Consider the following 13,138-nt stretch of genomic DNA (forward strand, 5'->3'; position numbering starts at 1 on the left):
GAATATTTTTAGAAGGGTATTTGACTGGATTTTTTAATATTTCTGCTATCAATTATCATATTTTCACCAGTTTCTGCAAGGTTTTCAGGTATGCTTTTATCTAGTTTTCTGGATGTATTTCAAAAATTAGGAGACCACTCATTAGATTTGATGCTTAAATATTCCAAACAGCAAATTTTTCTTTTGGGATGGCATATAAACTGGATTTTGGGATAGAAATGAGAATTTATCATCAATGTATTTATGAGCAATTCTTCAGTGAAATTCGGGTGACCTTTTGTTACACAGTCAAAGTTACTGAAGTGCAGCTTGCTGTGCATGTTTGTGTAACACTAAAACCAAACTCAATTATTGGGGCTTTTGTCCATGAGAGGAACAGTAAAAATAAGGCCATATGGGCTTTCCTAAATGAAGACATCTAGTGTATTTTATGTTATGTAATATCTAATCCAGTAGGTGATGGTGTAAGGAGGGACAGAATTGCAGAGTCAGCACCCAGTGTTTTATCTCTCAGTGTGAACATAATTCTTGTTGCCAAAACCAGATTTCTGTGCCAATGATAGCAAGTTTGTAATACCCTGAATACAATAAATACAGGGTGGATTAGGTGTGATGAAATCTGGTAATCTGAGGAACCTAAAAAGAGATATAAATGCTTGATATATATAGATGCATTTTCATACACAATACATCACTGTCAGCACATTTTAAAGGGGAATCACACACTATGAATTTATTCTCGTGGGCTTCCTACTCAGAAATGTACTTTCAGGCAATGCATCTTTTATGGTGAAAAATAACTATAACAGCAAACTTATCTCATTATTAGATCTTCCATAGATATTTTGGTCCTTTGCACTGTAAAAACAAAAGACAATGAAATTTCTTTGAAGAGCCTAGAAAGGACCAACAGTGTGACAGAAATAAAAGAAGTTCTACAGATGAAAGTGAAGCATTGCAATGCCTTGATTCCACAGAGCTGGCCACATGCAAATATTGAATCAGAGGCTGAGCCAATTAAAGGCACAAAGCCCTTGCACTTTGTGAAGAGCTCCAAACTGGGAAGCAAAAATAAGAGATGTCAAACTAATATTTAAATGTATAAACAAACATATTTAACAGTCTGAATAAGTAAATAATTTACCTGCAAACTGCAGAGACAAGACACATTGATGACAATATCCCTGTCTGTTGTTATTGTAAAAGTCAAAATGTATCTATATTTATTTTAACATCTTTACACAACAAAGGGGAAAGGAAGAAGCCTGACTTCCATCTGGTAAGTACTGAACTAAAGTGATGTTTTGTATTTAGACTTATTGCCTTAATATTATTATTGATTTCAAAAGTAAAATTGCTGTTAATTTGGATAATAAATAGTAATGGAAAATTAGCAGCAAGTGGCTTTAGAAATCCCAGGTGTTGGGCCCTGAAAGGTTATGCTGAGATTCAGCTGCAGGAAGGAAAGGGAACTTCCATTTGTGCCATCCAGACAGACACCAGAATTTTGTTTTATGAGCCAACTCTATGGTTTCATGGAAAAAAAGGCTAGAAATTATTTAAAATATGTGCAAAAGAGTTGAGATGACAGCTTGTTACTCGCCCGCCCCATAGCATCCACAATAGCTCAGTTTATTTGAAGATATCCCATAAGGTAAATTCTAACAACAGCTAATCTCAGTCTTGTTTATTGCAAAGTAAATTGTATTTTGTAGGCTGTAAGGACTCAAAGATTTGAGGAGAGGCAGAGGAGTTTGTCTGGTTATCAGTGTTTGGCAATAGTGAAGAAAGAAATCCTGCGCAACACAAGTAAGGGCAAGAGATTTCTCCAGTTTGGATTTTAATCACATTATCTTTGTGTTCTTGAAAGACTTTAAGAGGGCTCATGTTGTCTGTGGATTTGATCTGGAGGAACTCCAAGCAGCTCCACTGGTACTATTCAGTATAAATGCAACCGACAAAGAGATTTTGCCTAAGTTTTGTGTTGAAAGGTGCTATTGGAAGATGTGATGCACAGTTCTTTGTGCAGAATCTTGCAGAACAAATCTTCACATGGCTGAAAAATCCTCTGTGTTAGTGTAGTCATAGCCAAAGAAAGATATACACAAACTTTTCTTTTGCAAGAAGAAAAAAAATCCAACACTCCTGATATCTGGACATGTGGAAAAATAGTGTAGAGAAAAATGAAGTTTAATTTAAATAGGATTATTTTAAGGCAGAACTTCAGAATATGATAGAATTGCTTAAACATTATTTCTCATATATAGACCATAAATACTTTTGGGAAAATACCTTCTAAAAAGGCCTCTTCTATGCCTAAACACATTTTTTTTCAAAGGCAAAAGAATGAAAAAATTGAATGTAAGAACAAATATGGCTGTTAGTGATAGTTCTGGGCTTGTTAGTAATATACCTGAAAATATAAATTGTGTTTGAATCCTCAAGAAAGAAGTTATCTTGTAAGATTCACTGCCTGGGTCGTCTTAGAGTAAGTAATGGAAAATATTTGATTTATAGCTGTAGATGTTAATTTACAAGATATCTTTTTATTATTATTATTATTATATTAACTGAAGGGATACCAATTATACTTCTAGTGCAGATCATTTGTAAGCATGTTACATCACAAGCTTTTACCTCATCTAGAACTATACCCAAGTACTTTTTTTATTCCATTTTCAGTAGTTCTGTAGCAAATCATCCACAGTATTTTATTTATTTATGCCTTCCCTCAAATAATCATTGCTTCAGTATCTTTCATTTTAAAATGAAATAAAAATTTACTGGACCATGTCTGGGAGATGCTTGTGTCTAATAATTTCATTAGCTTTTCCCTGATGGATTTTGTAGACTTCACTTCTTCCACTGAGATGGGCTTACATGGATCAATTAAGTGCAGTCATTCCCTAAGTGGAAAATCAAATTAAATGCAAGACAGGAAAATAGAATGGTTAAACCATGGCACTCTGCTGTGAGACTGGAGTGGCTTTGTGAGGAGCGCAGTCATCCTTGGAAGACGTCACTGTCCAGTTTAGATTTCCTTCCTTGTCTGTGTAATCTGACACCCAAAATATGGACAGCTCTCGATGCTTTAACTCTTGCTGCCATGAACAGAGCTGACTTGTTGATTGTACTGGGGAAAAAGCCTGGTTGTGCCTTTTCCTCCTCCCAAAAAGGAATACCTGGAGTATTCCCTGAAACCTGGGAAAGGCATCCCTGTCTTCTGCCAGCGACACAGGAAAGCACTTGGGGCAAAAGGAATTTCTGTTTTGTTGTCTTGTCCTCTGTAAATAATGACGGAAATTATTTATCCCAAACCTGACACCAGGACCTCTGGCTCAGGGTGCTGAAGGAGTCCTAAAAACAATTTCTGTGCATTCAGTGAAACAAACCAAAACTCTCAATTAGGTATTCACAGAGAAACCAACTGAATGTAATTCTACCTTATTTATAGAATAAAATTTTAAATTTTTTTTTCTTTTTTGATTTTTGGTGATTTGGAGACATTTCCCAATTAAATAAGCAACTGTTAAATGCCTAGGACATGTTCCAATATTATGCCACAGCATATTTGAAAGTCCACATTAATAAATGCCTAAAGAAAAGAGATAAATAAGCTTTACAGTATTTCCTTATCTTTACTAACTTCACCAAGCACTGTGCATTGGAAAATATTTAAAATCCCCCACAAAAAAGTTTTTGACTGCTTCAGAGGATTTTTCTTAGTCTCTTTTTTGTCCATAAATTTGGAGCTGTGAGCGTGGGTAAAGCCTCAGGGCTTGCTGGACTCCAGCTGAGATGCCTAAGGCTCTGTGTCAAGGCACACAGGTTCTGAGATATTATCCACTGATTAGAAAGTAATGTTTTAATTTGAGCCTTGGAGTCCAACTGCTCTTTCATTTAGTTTGACGTCCTCCTTGTTTGCCTGTCTGGCATCATGCCACAGATTTTGTTGAAGCTTCTCTCTCTCAATAAAAATAAATCTAGAAAGCCTCATATTGTTTATAAATGCAGGTTTGCCATTAAAGGTGATGCAGTTGATGCCATTTTGGATGATAGAATTCAGATATCATTGGATAGCACTGGAGAAATTGCCACATATTCACAAAAGAAAAATACAATATTCTCTCTAGATTTCTCTGCATTACCCATTTTTAGGGCATAAAATGAATAATGCTTTTCTATTAGGAGAAATCAGTGAGTTCTCGTTTATGAAAGCTATTCACCTGCAGTGTGGAAACTGAGAACTGTTTGTTTGCTCCTCTGGTTTTTGCACCTTTTTCACATCCAAGTGCATATGACCTAAATGGGACATGGGTCTGTTTTAATTAACAGACAACCAGAATATTGGACTTTTATCACAAATTTACTTAAAGTTAGGAGTTATTAATAATTTGGAAACGACTTCTGAAAAGCTGCTATTTAAATAGGAGAGAGGCACAGACATTAAAGTAGAGCTCCTTCTGAAGGTACTCTATGGCCTCTGAGATTCTTTAGGGATCTCTTCCAAATATCTGAGGTTCTCAATTAGTTTTAAAAAAAAGCCCAAAGTAGAATCATGCCATATTGTCATTTTAGTAATAATTTCACTTAAAAATATCCTGTAGTGGTTATACTCTACATGCTGGCAGCAGAAAATGTTCTGTGTTGCTGCAGAATATTTTCATTTAGCAGTGAATGGTTACTCAAAATTAAGCAGACAAGAAGACTGAATAATGCATAAGATCTGTGACACAAGCAGAAATATAATTCCTTTTTCCAGGACCACACTCTAATGCTTTATCCATAAGATTATCTTTTGCTGTCAAGATCATTTATCTAAGAATTGAATAGTAGAACTAGAAAAGATAGAAGGGAAATCAAAGGAGCTATGGAATGGTTTCTGCATGAAGAATAATTTTATAGACAAGGACTCTTCAGAATGAAAGAGAGAGCACTGAAGGGAGAATATGACATAAGACTGTAAAATCAAGATTGCAGGAAAGGAAATGAAGAATGTCTCATAAAAAAGGAGGGAGTGATTGTTAACTGGAACAAAGTAGATGGTTATTCACATGATAGGTAGATAGAGTGAATCACATTTCTGTAGGATGTTGTGGCATTAGACTGGTTCTAAAATGATCACAAACATTGATGAGATAAAAAGCAAGCAAGAGCTATTAAATAGAACTAATTTAAGCACAAAGGCATTAATAAAGATTCATTATTGATATTTAATATTTATTCTGACGCAGAAAATCCATAAAACATAGCAAACTGGAAGCTGCCAGAGAATCCAGCAGAATTTGTGTACTCTGTCCCTGAGTGTCCTTCTCCAGGCATCCTCTGCTGGCCACCATCAAAAGATGGGCAACTGAGCTAGACATAACTTTGGAACTCACTTTTACTAGAAATGATTGTGTAGGGTGCTGCTGGCACACTGAACAAGGCATTAGAATGAGAAAATCAAATGTTTATATCCCAGTGTTTAAAATTAGCAGTGATATTTCATGAGTACATAAACATTATCTGTGTGGATTATTATTCAAATCTTTTTTGTCTAAAAATTACTTCATTTTCATTATTTTAAAGAAAACTATCCATGGAATTATATCAACAGTTCTACCAGGAAGCATTTTTTTATTGCTCCTTCCAGATAAAGGAGAAAACTTTGCCTTGTGGCATTGATCATGGCTTTTGTTTTACTTCTGCCTGAGAACTTTGTTGGAATGATAAAGCTTTGCTCCTTAAATTACTTAAAGCTTGCTGTCTGGCAGGTTTTGCCTACCTGTTCTTTCCTGAAGCAGGTTTCAAGGGAATAAAGCTGCACCTAAGACGAACCAGATGTACCTTATCAGTGGTCATAAAAAAAAACAAGATAACATCCTTTAAAACTATATATATGGAATAAAACTGGCCATAAATAAGAGTGATTTTGAGCTGTAATATTGATATCTATTTAATTATTCCAGGTAGTCCTGCATCCTGCCTTGGAAAATGGCCAATGTAGGCTGTCTGGGGACCAGAGCAGGAAAAGAGCAGGGACACAGTGATATGTCCCAGAATGGCCTCCCAGTCTCCCATTCTGCTGCTCGGGGACTGTCTGACCCAGGGATGGCAGGGAGTAAGTGTATCATTAATAATTCATTGTGCTCTTCCACTTTTGGTGAACTTGTTTCCTTTTCCCTTGGTGTTGTGGAGCTTTTTAGCAGCCACCACATTGTTTCCCCTCTTGCCCCTTCCCTCACCATTCACCCCTTTCAAAACATGACATCTGTGCTCAACACAGAGCACAAAAAAAAATGAGAACATGTACATTAAATACTTCTAATATGACTAACTGTAATGTTTATGTTGAAAACCAGAATATTTCAGGACAAAAGTGATAAACTTTGTTGTCAAATTTTGAATTCCATCATAACTTTTCACATGTATCTTCTGAAATTATTAATCAATTAACAGTGCTCATTTTTACAATGAGCACTTGTTTGTTTTGTTGAAAAGGATCTTGAGTGAAGGCACAATATTGAAGAAATTTGTGCTTGGTAGCATTAGATGACTACCAAGCTCTTAAAATGTTGAAAAAATAAGAACAATTTAAGAACAATTCAACCAGCCTCCTTCCTCCAATTATGTTTCTCTCCTGCTTCTGAAAAGTTGTGTGGTTTCATCAAGAACACCTCAAATGAAGTGCTGTACACATCACTTTCAAATGTAGTTTGAAACACTGTCAAGTCCCATCACTAAAATATCATTTAGCCCATCAAAGTATTTATTTGATAGAAACAAGAGTTTTTCCAGAAAGATTTTAGAGCTTACATATTGCCAGCTAATGCTTTAATCTGAGGTTTAAAGGAACAGGACAAAGCTGAGTGAGAAAGTCTTGGATAAAGCAGCCTCATTACCTGGTAGATTTAATTTAATGGTTGTACTTCCAATACCATTTGCAATATTCTGGGACTATGACATTGTGTGTTTGCTCAGAAAATTTGTAATAATACTTCTGTGTACTTTTTGTGTGTAAAGGATTTTACATATGCTAACACTGGGTTTTGCATGTTGGATTATTACTGATATTTCTTTTGGCCAAATAGATGGCCAAATTCTACTTTACTCATTAAAAAAAAAAAAAATTGGCAAAGGTCAGAATTTTAGGTAATACTGAGCACCAATATTGTCTTTGCACATGCAATATTATATCTAAAAATATTAAAATTCTGGTCTTTATATTGTAGAAAAATGAACCGTAGTAAATAATTACACACTGTTGTTTTGAATGACAGCCCATACCTGAGTTTCAAACAAGGTTTATTTAAAAAATATTTTGAAGCCACAGTGACAGCAAGTGTCTTCTTTCTCCTCCTACATTCCAAAGATGAAGCTTAGAAAGTTGGTTTGTTAGGTAGATGAGAAGGGAGAATATTTCATTTCTAGCCATGATTGACATGAGCATTGCAGATCTCCAAGATTTTATGTAAACCTAAGTATGTATATATATATGAGACTAAAAGCAGAAGAAAATGAGAGACAGCAGGAAAGATATATGTAGTTTTTCACCCCTGATTAGCTTCATTTTTTATTTCTTGAATAAAAAAAACCCTTGTCTTTAAAAAGGCAATGATTATCTAACTTTTCATAAATTAGAAAGCTTTGCTGCATCTCTCCTGGCAGAGTCCTACATTTTTCCAGCTTTTAGTCTCAAATTTATAAAATAACTATGCAAAAATAATTTCATTTTATTTCCTTCTTATGCTGATTGCAAAAGTTTGTGATTTAAAACAGATAAGCAGTTTGGTCTGGCAAAATTAAGATTTCTAAAATCACAACCTTACTTGAACTTTCTTGATAAATTTCCATATTTCCATAGTATAAAAGGGAGAAATATTTACACAAAACCTAATCTTTCTCCAGTACCAATGCATGCTAAGATTAATGCTTGGGAATTATTTTTATCTTTTGTCTCTTTGGGTGATCTTTTGTCCCTTTTTTGCAGGCTCTAGGAGACAATCTACTGTGGATGTCACATTAGTAAAGTTATTTGAAATGAGACTGGAGCAGTGGCGCAAAAACCAGAGTTGTTTTTGAGGTAAAAGTAAGAAACAGAGGATGCAGAAGAAAAAGTAAAAAACAGAGGCTGAGGATGCTCCAGCTTGGAACCTGGAGGACATCCTCACCCATTTCTGTGTGGCATGGGAAGTGGATTTCCTGGCAAAAGCAGGGAATTGAAGGGACCTCAGTTCTAAAACTGCTATTGTGTAAAATCTATTTTTCTCCTTCAATTCAAAATAATTTTCTCTCTTTAAATATTTATTAATTTGTTTGAAAAGTAGAGCTAACTTTAGAAAACAATAGAAAATAAAGCCATGGGAGGTTTCTGAGTTGATGAACAATAGGGAAGCATATTGACTTTCAAATATTTAGATATTCTTCCCTTTTTTCCAGGGAAAAAAAATATCACCAAAGGCATCAGTTAGGATTAGAAGAAATGTTCAGAAACATCTGAAATTAATTTCATTTGAAGTGGTTAGGAGGGAAATGCTCCTTTATGTTGAAACATAGGATAATCTTAGCAGGAGATTTGACAAAATTCTCTGTGGGTCTTTTTTTACTTGGGGCTGAAAAGGTGAGAAATGTGCAGTGGAGAAGAGTTCTTCAGTGCCAGGACCCAGACCAAAGGTCTTACAGCCTTGTCATGATCCTACATTATGTTCTTCAGAAAAATTACATCCCTCTCTTCTTTTTGGTCTAATCCAAACCAGATGACACCAACCAAGCAGTGTGCTGTGCCCTAAACTTTGTGTTCTTGCCACCTACCCAGGTAAGCATATTTTATTTTCTGTTGCCTTCATTTTACTTCCTAGAGGTGCACTCAGGAGACACTGTTAATGCTGAGGAGGAGCCTGGTGTCACCCAGCTCATGCTGATAAGGACGGAAAAGAGACAGGCTGTTCTGAGATGTGTTTGAAGATTAATTACATCTCACATCTAGACTGGGAGGTTTTGACTTTGAAACCAGGAGAAGGTGCAGTGACTCAGTGTGAATCAGAGATGAGGCAGTCATAGCTGCCTTCCAGCATTAATGAGCATTAATCTAGGATGCTCTTGCACAAACATTTGCTTATTGCTAATGAAAATTAGGTTTTTCAAAGAATTGTAGTTACAGAAATAATATTTGGAGCAGGAAGGTTTTAGAGTTATTCACGCTATGCGGACATCACCTCATCTCTTACTTGTCAAAATCCAACTGGCATCCAAAGCGAAGAACTGATTTAATTTGTTTGAAAAGTTAGAAGTCTAAGAAGTAGAGATTGAAGTAAAATATCCAGTGAAAACCAGCACTGGTGCAGAGCTGTTTTATTTCCATCATCTGCCTTATTAAATTCACAAAAAATTTGTCCTTATGAATCAAAAACTAGAGATAAAGACTCCCAACTTTTTTGTTGCTATGAGGAAGAAATAATAATCTAATTTGTATTGCTGGCTACAGATGATTCATGAATACCAAGTTTTGAGGGCAGGGTATCAGATCAAACACCAGCAATAAAAATAAAATTCTCCTTTACTGACAACCAGCTTACACACTCAGTGCCAGGTGATATCAGAGTGGTAATTCTGCACACCAGATGCTGAATTATGGGGCTGGACCAAGCAGCCATTTCCACTGTGGACTCAACCTAAAGAGCACCAAGATGCAGTCAGGTTTTGTGGATTGATATGCAATTCCTTGCTATTTCAAAGCATAAGCAATTTGAGCAAAAGTTCCTGCTGTTCCCAGTTATCCCTCAGGATTCAAGTTTTCCCTAACAAGAGAACTTTTTCAACACTTTTCTGCATTGCTCATCATTCCTCAGAGCAAATGAGGCCATACACACCTTGCTTTACACATACATACCTTGTTTTGTACGGTTTTTGTTGTGCCCAGCAGAACTCTATGTGACATTTCTTTATTTTGCATGAATTCTGGGGTCATTGCTTGCTTGCCCTACATGAAAGCAGTATCCTAGAATAATAAGGTGTTTATGTATGTAATATTTCTCCTTTACTTGTGTCTAACTAATAGGGACAAACATTGGAAGGAGCTGTCAAATTTGTTTAAATTTGTTTATTTTCTTCAGATCACAATCTCACCTCCTTCCTTGCTGCTGTGACAAGTTCATTACTGGATCCAACCCAGGCTTTCTGTGTCAGCCAGGCATCCCACACTTCCTCTGCACTCAAGGGAACATCTCCTTTGCCAGCCTGAGCCTTTGGGGAACAGTCTTACTGATGCCTTAAGTTTTAGCTTTCATATTTTCAGATTCTGTACTGCATTAGTGTGTGACTCTGAGCTTCGCATAAAGTGATAGCAAGTCCTCCTCACAGTTTAGTCAGAAAACAATCCTGCCTGAGAACCAAGGACACCGCTGCAGATTCAGGCCCAAAAAGTATAAAAACCAGCAAATTCAGGAGAGCAATCTGGGAGGATGGGACTTCATAACCTGAAGCTGTAATTGGACAATTAATCCTAATATGGAAATGGACCAAAACTTACAAAAGTTTGAAAAGTTGGGACCCACCATCCACCTTGGTTGGAACCATGGCTGGGCTTTTGTACTGCCCAAGGTGCATCCTTTGAAGTCCTTTTAATGAATACCTACTTTACTCCTTTAATTTTGTCTAACCTCTGTTCTAGGTAGCCTCTCAAGGCTTCATACAGAATTCTAAACAGGTCCCAATGTCTGTATGAATACTACGTCTCTATTCCTGGAATGATCCAGAAAGGCATTTACATATTATGGGTAAATTCTTTCCAGTTAACACAGCTAAAGGATTGAAGTTTTTCATGGTTTGGTTTGTTTTCTCCAAGGGTTTGTCAGCTGGTAAAAGGACAAAGCTGAACATGATGTGAAAATGATAAATTACTACTTCCAAATGTGGGGTACTTATTCGTAAGCATTTTATTTTAGGATTGTGCAGTGTAATTTTAAATTATTACTTTATTCATTACCTAAAATTTGAATTGCATTATTTTACAGTTTTGTCAATCTAAATTATTAATAATACATTGAATGAAAGAATGAAAAGCTCTGTCTTTTTTGTCTACTCACTATGTAGTATTGGAATAATGTGTTCTTTTAAAGAATTTTAATCACTTGCTTTAGAGTGTCTATTTCACTCCTTTTTTTGAACATTTCATTTTTTTCAAACATAAATTTAATTTGATAGATGTTTTTCCATAAAGAGTAAAAAAAAAAAAAAAATAGGGGAGGAGGGGCTGAGAGCAAATCTGAGTTCCCATGTCAAAATACCATTTTTTAATGATGTATTACTCAGCACTTCACTTTTCTGCAGAGTTCCTGCAGAGGTTTGCAATATTCACCTGTGCAAGGAACAACACACTCTAATTTTTCTTGCTTAATTTCCCTGCAGGTCCCTCGAAACCTGTAGATCCCTTTTTGCAGGGATAATCAGTTTTCGGTGGCCTCTCCTGTGCTTATGAATGCAATGTTCTTAATGAAGATGTTGACTACCTTGAATAAGCAGATGGGCACATAAGCAGAATGTGCTCTGTCCATGCTGTACCTAAACCAACTAAAACACTATGGTGTAACACTCAATAATGTAGTGTACTACTCATAATGTAGTATTACTACAGATAAGAAAAAAATGTAATGAGAAAAAAAATGTACAAAAACTGTCAAAATTGGGAATAATTTTTGGTTTGCACCAGTATGAAGCTAAGAGTTGGATATGGAATAACATCCACTTGATAGGGGTGTTCTGGGTGGTGGGCTTTGAAAAAGAATTAGAATTTCCATAGGGAAATAGTGGCCCTTTACCTCCAGGATAAGAAGAATTCTTTGAAATACTTGCCTTGCAAATATAAAAAAAAAAAAGCTGTGACGACGATGATGATCATAAATTTGTAAATCCTTATGTGAGAGGCGTTTCCCACAGATCTGAGGGAGGGCTTCTTATAATTTGTACTAATTGTAATAAGAATGTCAAAATGAGAAGCCTGACTTGGAGCACATTTATCTTAATTTTACCTGTCTAGAAATTTAACCAAGTGAAAATGAAATAGTTTCTGGTTTTCATAATCTCATTTATTTTATTACGTGTTTCAGCAGAGAAATATATCCTGTGATTAAGATTTTCAAAAAAAAAGCTCATACTTGTAATTAGGCACCTGCACAAGTTTTGCAAATGTTGAACTCTTGCTAGATTCCATCCACCTTGGAGATGTGGGTAAAATGATTTTTTATTTTGTTGTTAATTCACTCAATTTCAGTACAGAACAATGCAACTTTGAAAAATGAATAGGTGATGCACAGGAGAAGCAAGTATAACAGACCTGTCTGGAATACAGAATTTAGCCCCCAGCCATCTGTCTTTTGCTTACACCTAATTTTTAATACTGCTGTTAAATGTAAGATCAGTTATCAACTGATTGCAGAAGTGGGCCTTGTGATTAGGTAGAATCAGATTTATTTTAAAGCTTCATAAAGAGAATATAAATTGCAGAAAAGTAACTTTAAAAAAATAAATTCTTTTTACTAATTTTTTGGGTTTATTTGTTTGGTTGGTTGAGTTTAGGGTTTTGCTTGTTTGATTTTGGTTTTTATTTTTAATCATCAGTGCCCACATCCTGATTTAGGTTTCTTTAGTGTAAATCTTCATGAGATGTTGACTTAAACTGTAATGCTCTAGATTTTGCTCTTGTTATTCTCACTACAATCTGTGGAATTACTCCACATGAGAACAGCTGCAATTAAAGTCTTGTTCTTTTTAATTTAGCTTAACCATAGAAAAAAGCTACTGTTTCCATGAGAAAGTCTTCAAAGTGTAACCAATAGTGATAGTTAGATATAAAGAAATATTTCATTTGACTTTTCTTTTTGAATTCTATTCCTTTCTCATCTAATATGGAATTCTACTGTCCAACATGTAGTTCTATGAGGAGAAAAAAAATCTAGTTTTGCTTTGCTTTTTTTATTTATCTACTTTAGATGTAATGAATCTATTTGACAAAACTATTTTTGACATATGTCTTGATTGTGATTTTGGCTTAATAGTTGGAGAATTTGCATCTTCAGAAAATCTTTGAAATTATAATATATTTGACAATATTAGCTGCATTTTAAAAATTTGTTATGTTAGAGATTTACAAGCATTAACA

The 13,138-nt window shown here is 35.3% G+C and overlaps 1 long non-coding RNA gene across 1 annotated transcript in view; it reads left to right on the plus strand.

Moving 5' to 3' along the window:
• Positions 1-10,986, plus strand: part of LOC141728318 (uncharacterized) — a 31,505-nt gene extending 20,519 nt beyond the window's left edge. The window contains exons 2-5 of the long non-coding RNA XR_012579238.1: positions 5,952-6,103; positions 7,973-8,065; positions 8,739-8,797; positions 10,095-10,986. This is a non-coding gene — a long non-coding RNA (uncharacterized LOC141728318). The remainder of the gene's footprint in view (positions 1-5,951; positions 6,104-7,972; positions 8,066-8,738; positions 8,798-10,094) is intronic.
• The last annotated feature ends 2,152 nt before the right edge of the window (positions 10,987-13,138 follow it).

This window comes from Zonotrichia albicollis, chromosome 2 (assembly GCF_047830755.1).
Source record: "Zonotrichia albicollis isolate bZonAlb1 chromosome 2, bZonAlb1.hap1, whole genome shotgun sequence".
Taxonomy (NCBI): Eukaryota; Metazoa; Chordata; class Aves; order Passeriformes; family Passerellidae; genus Zonotrichia; species Zonotrichia albicollis.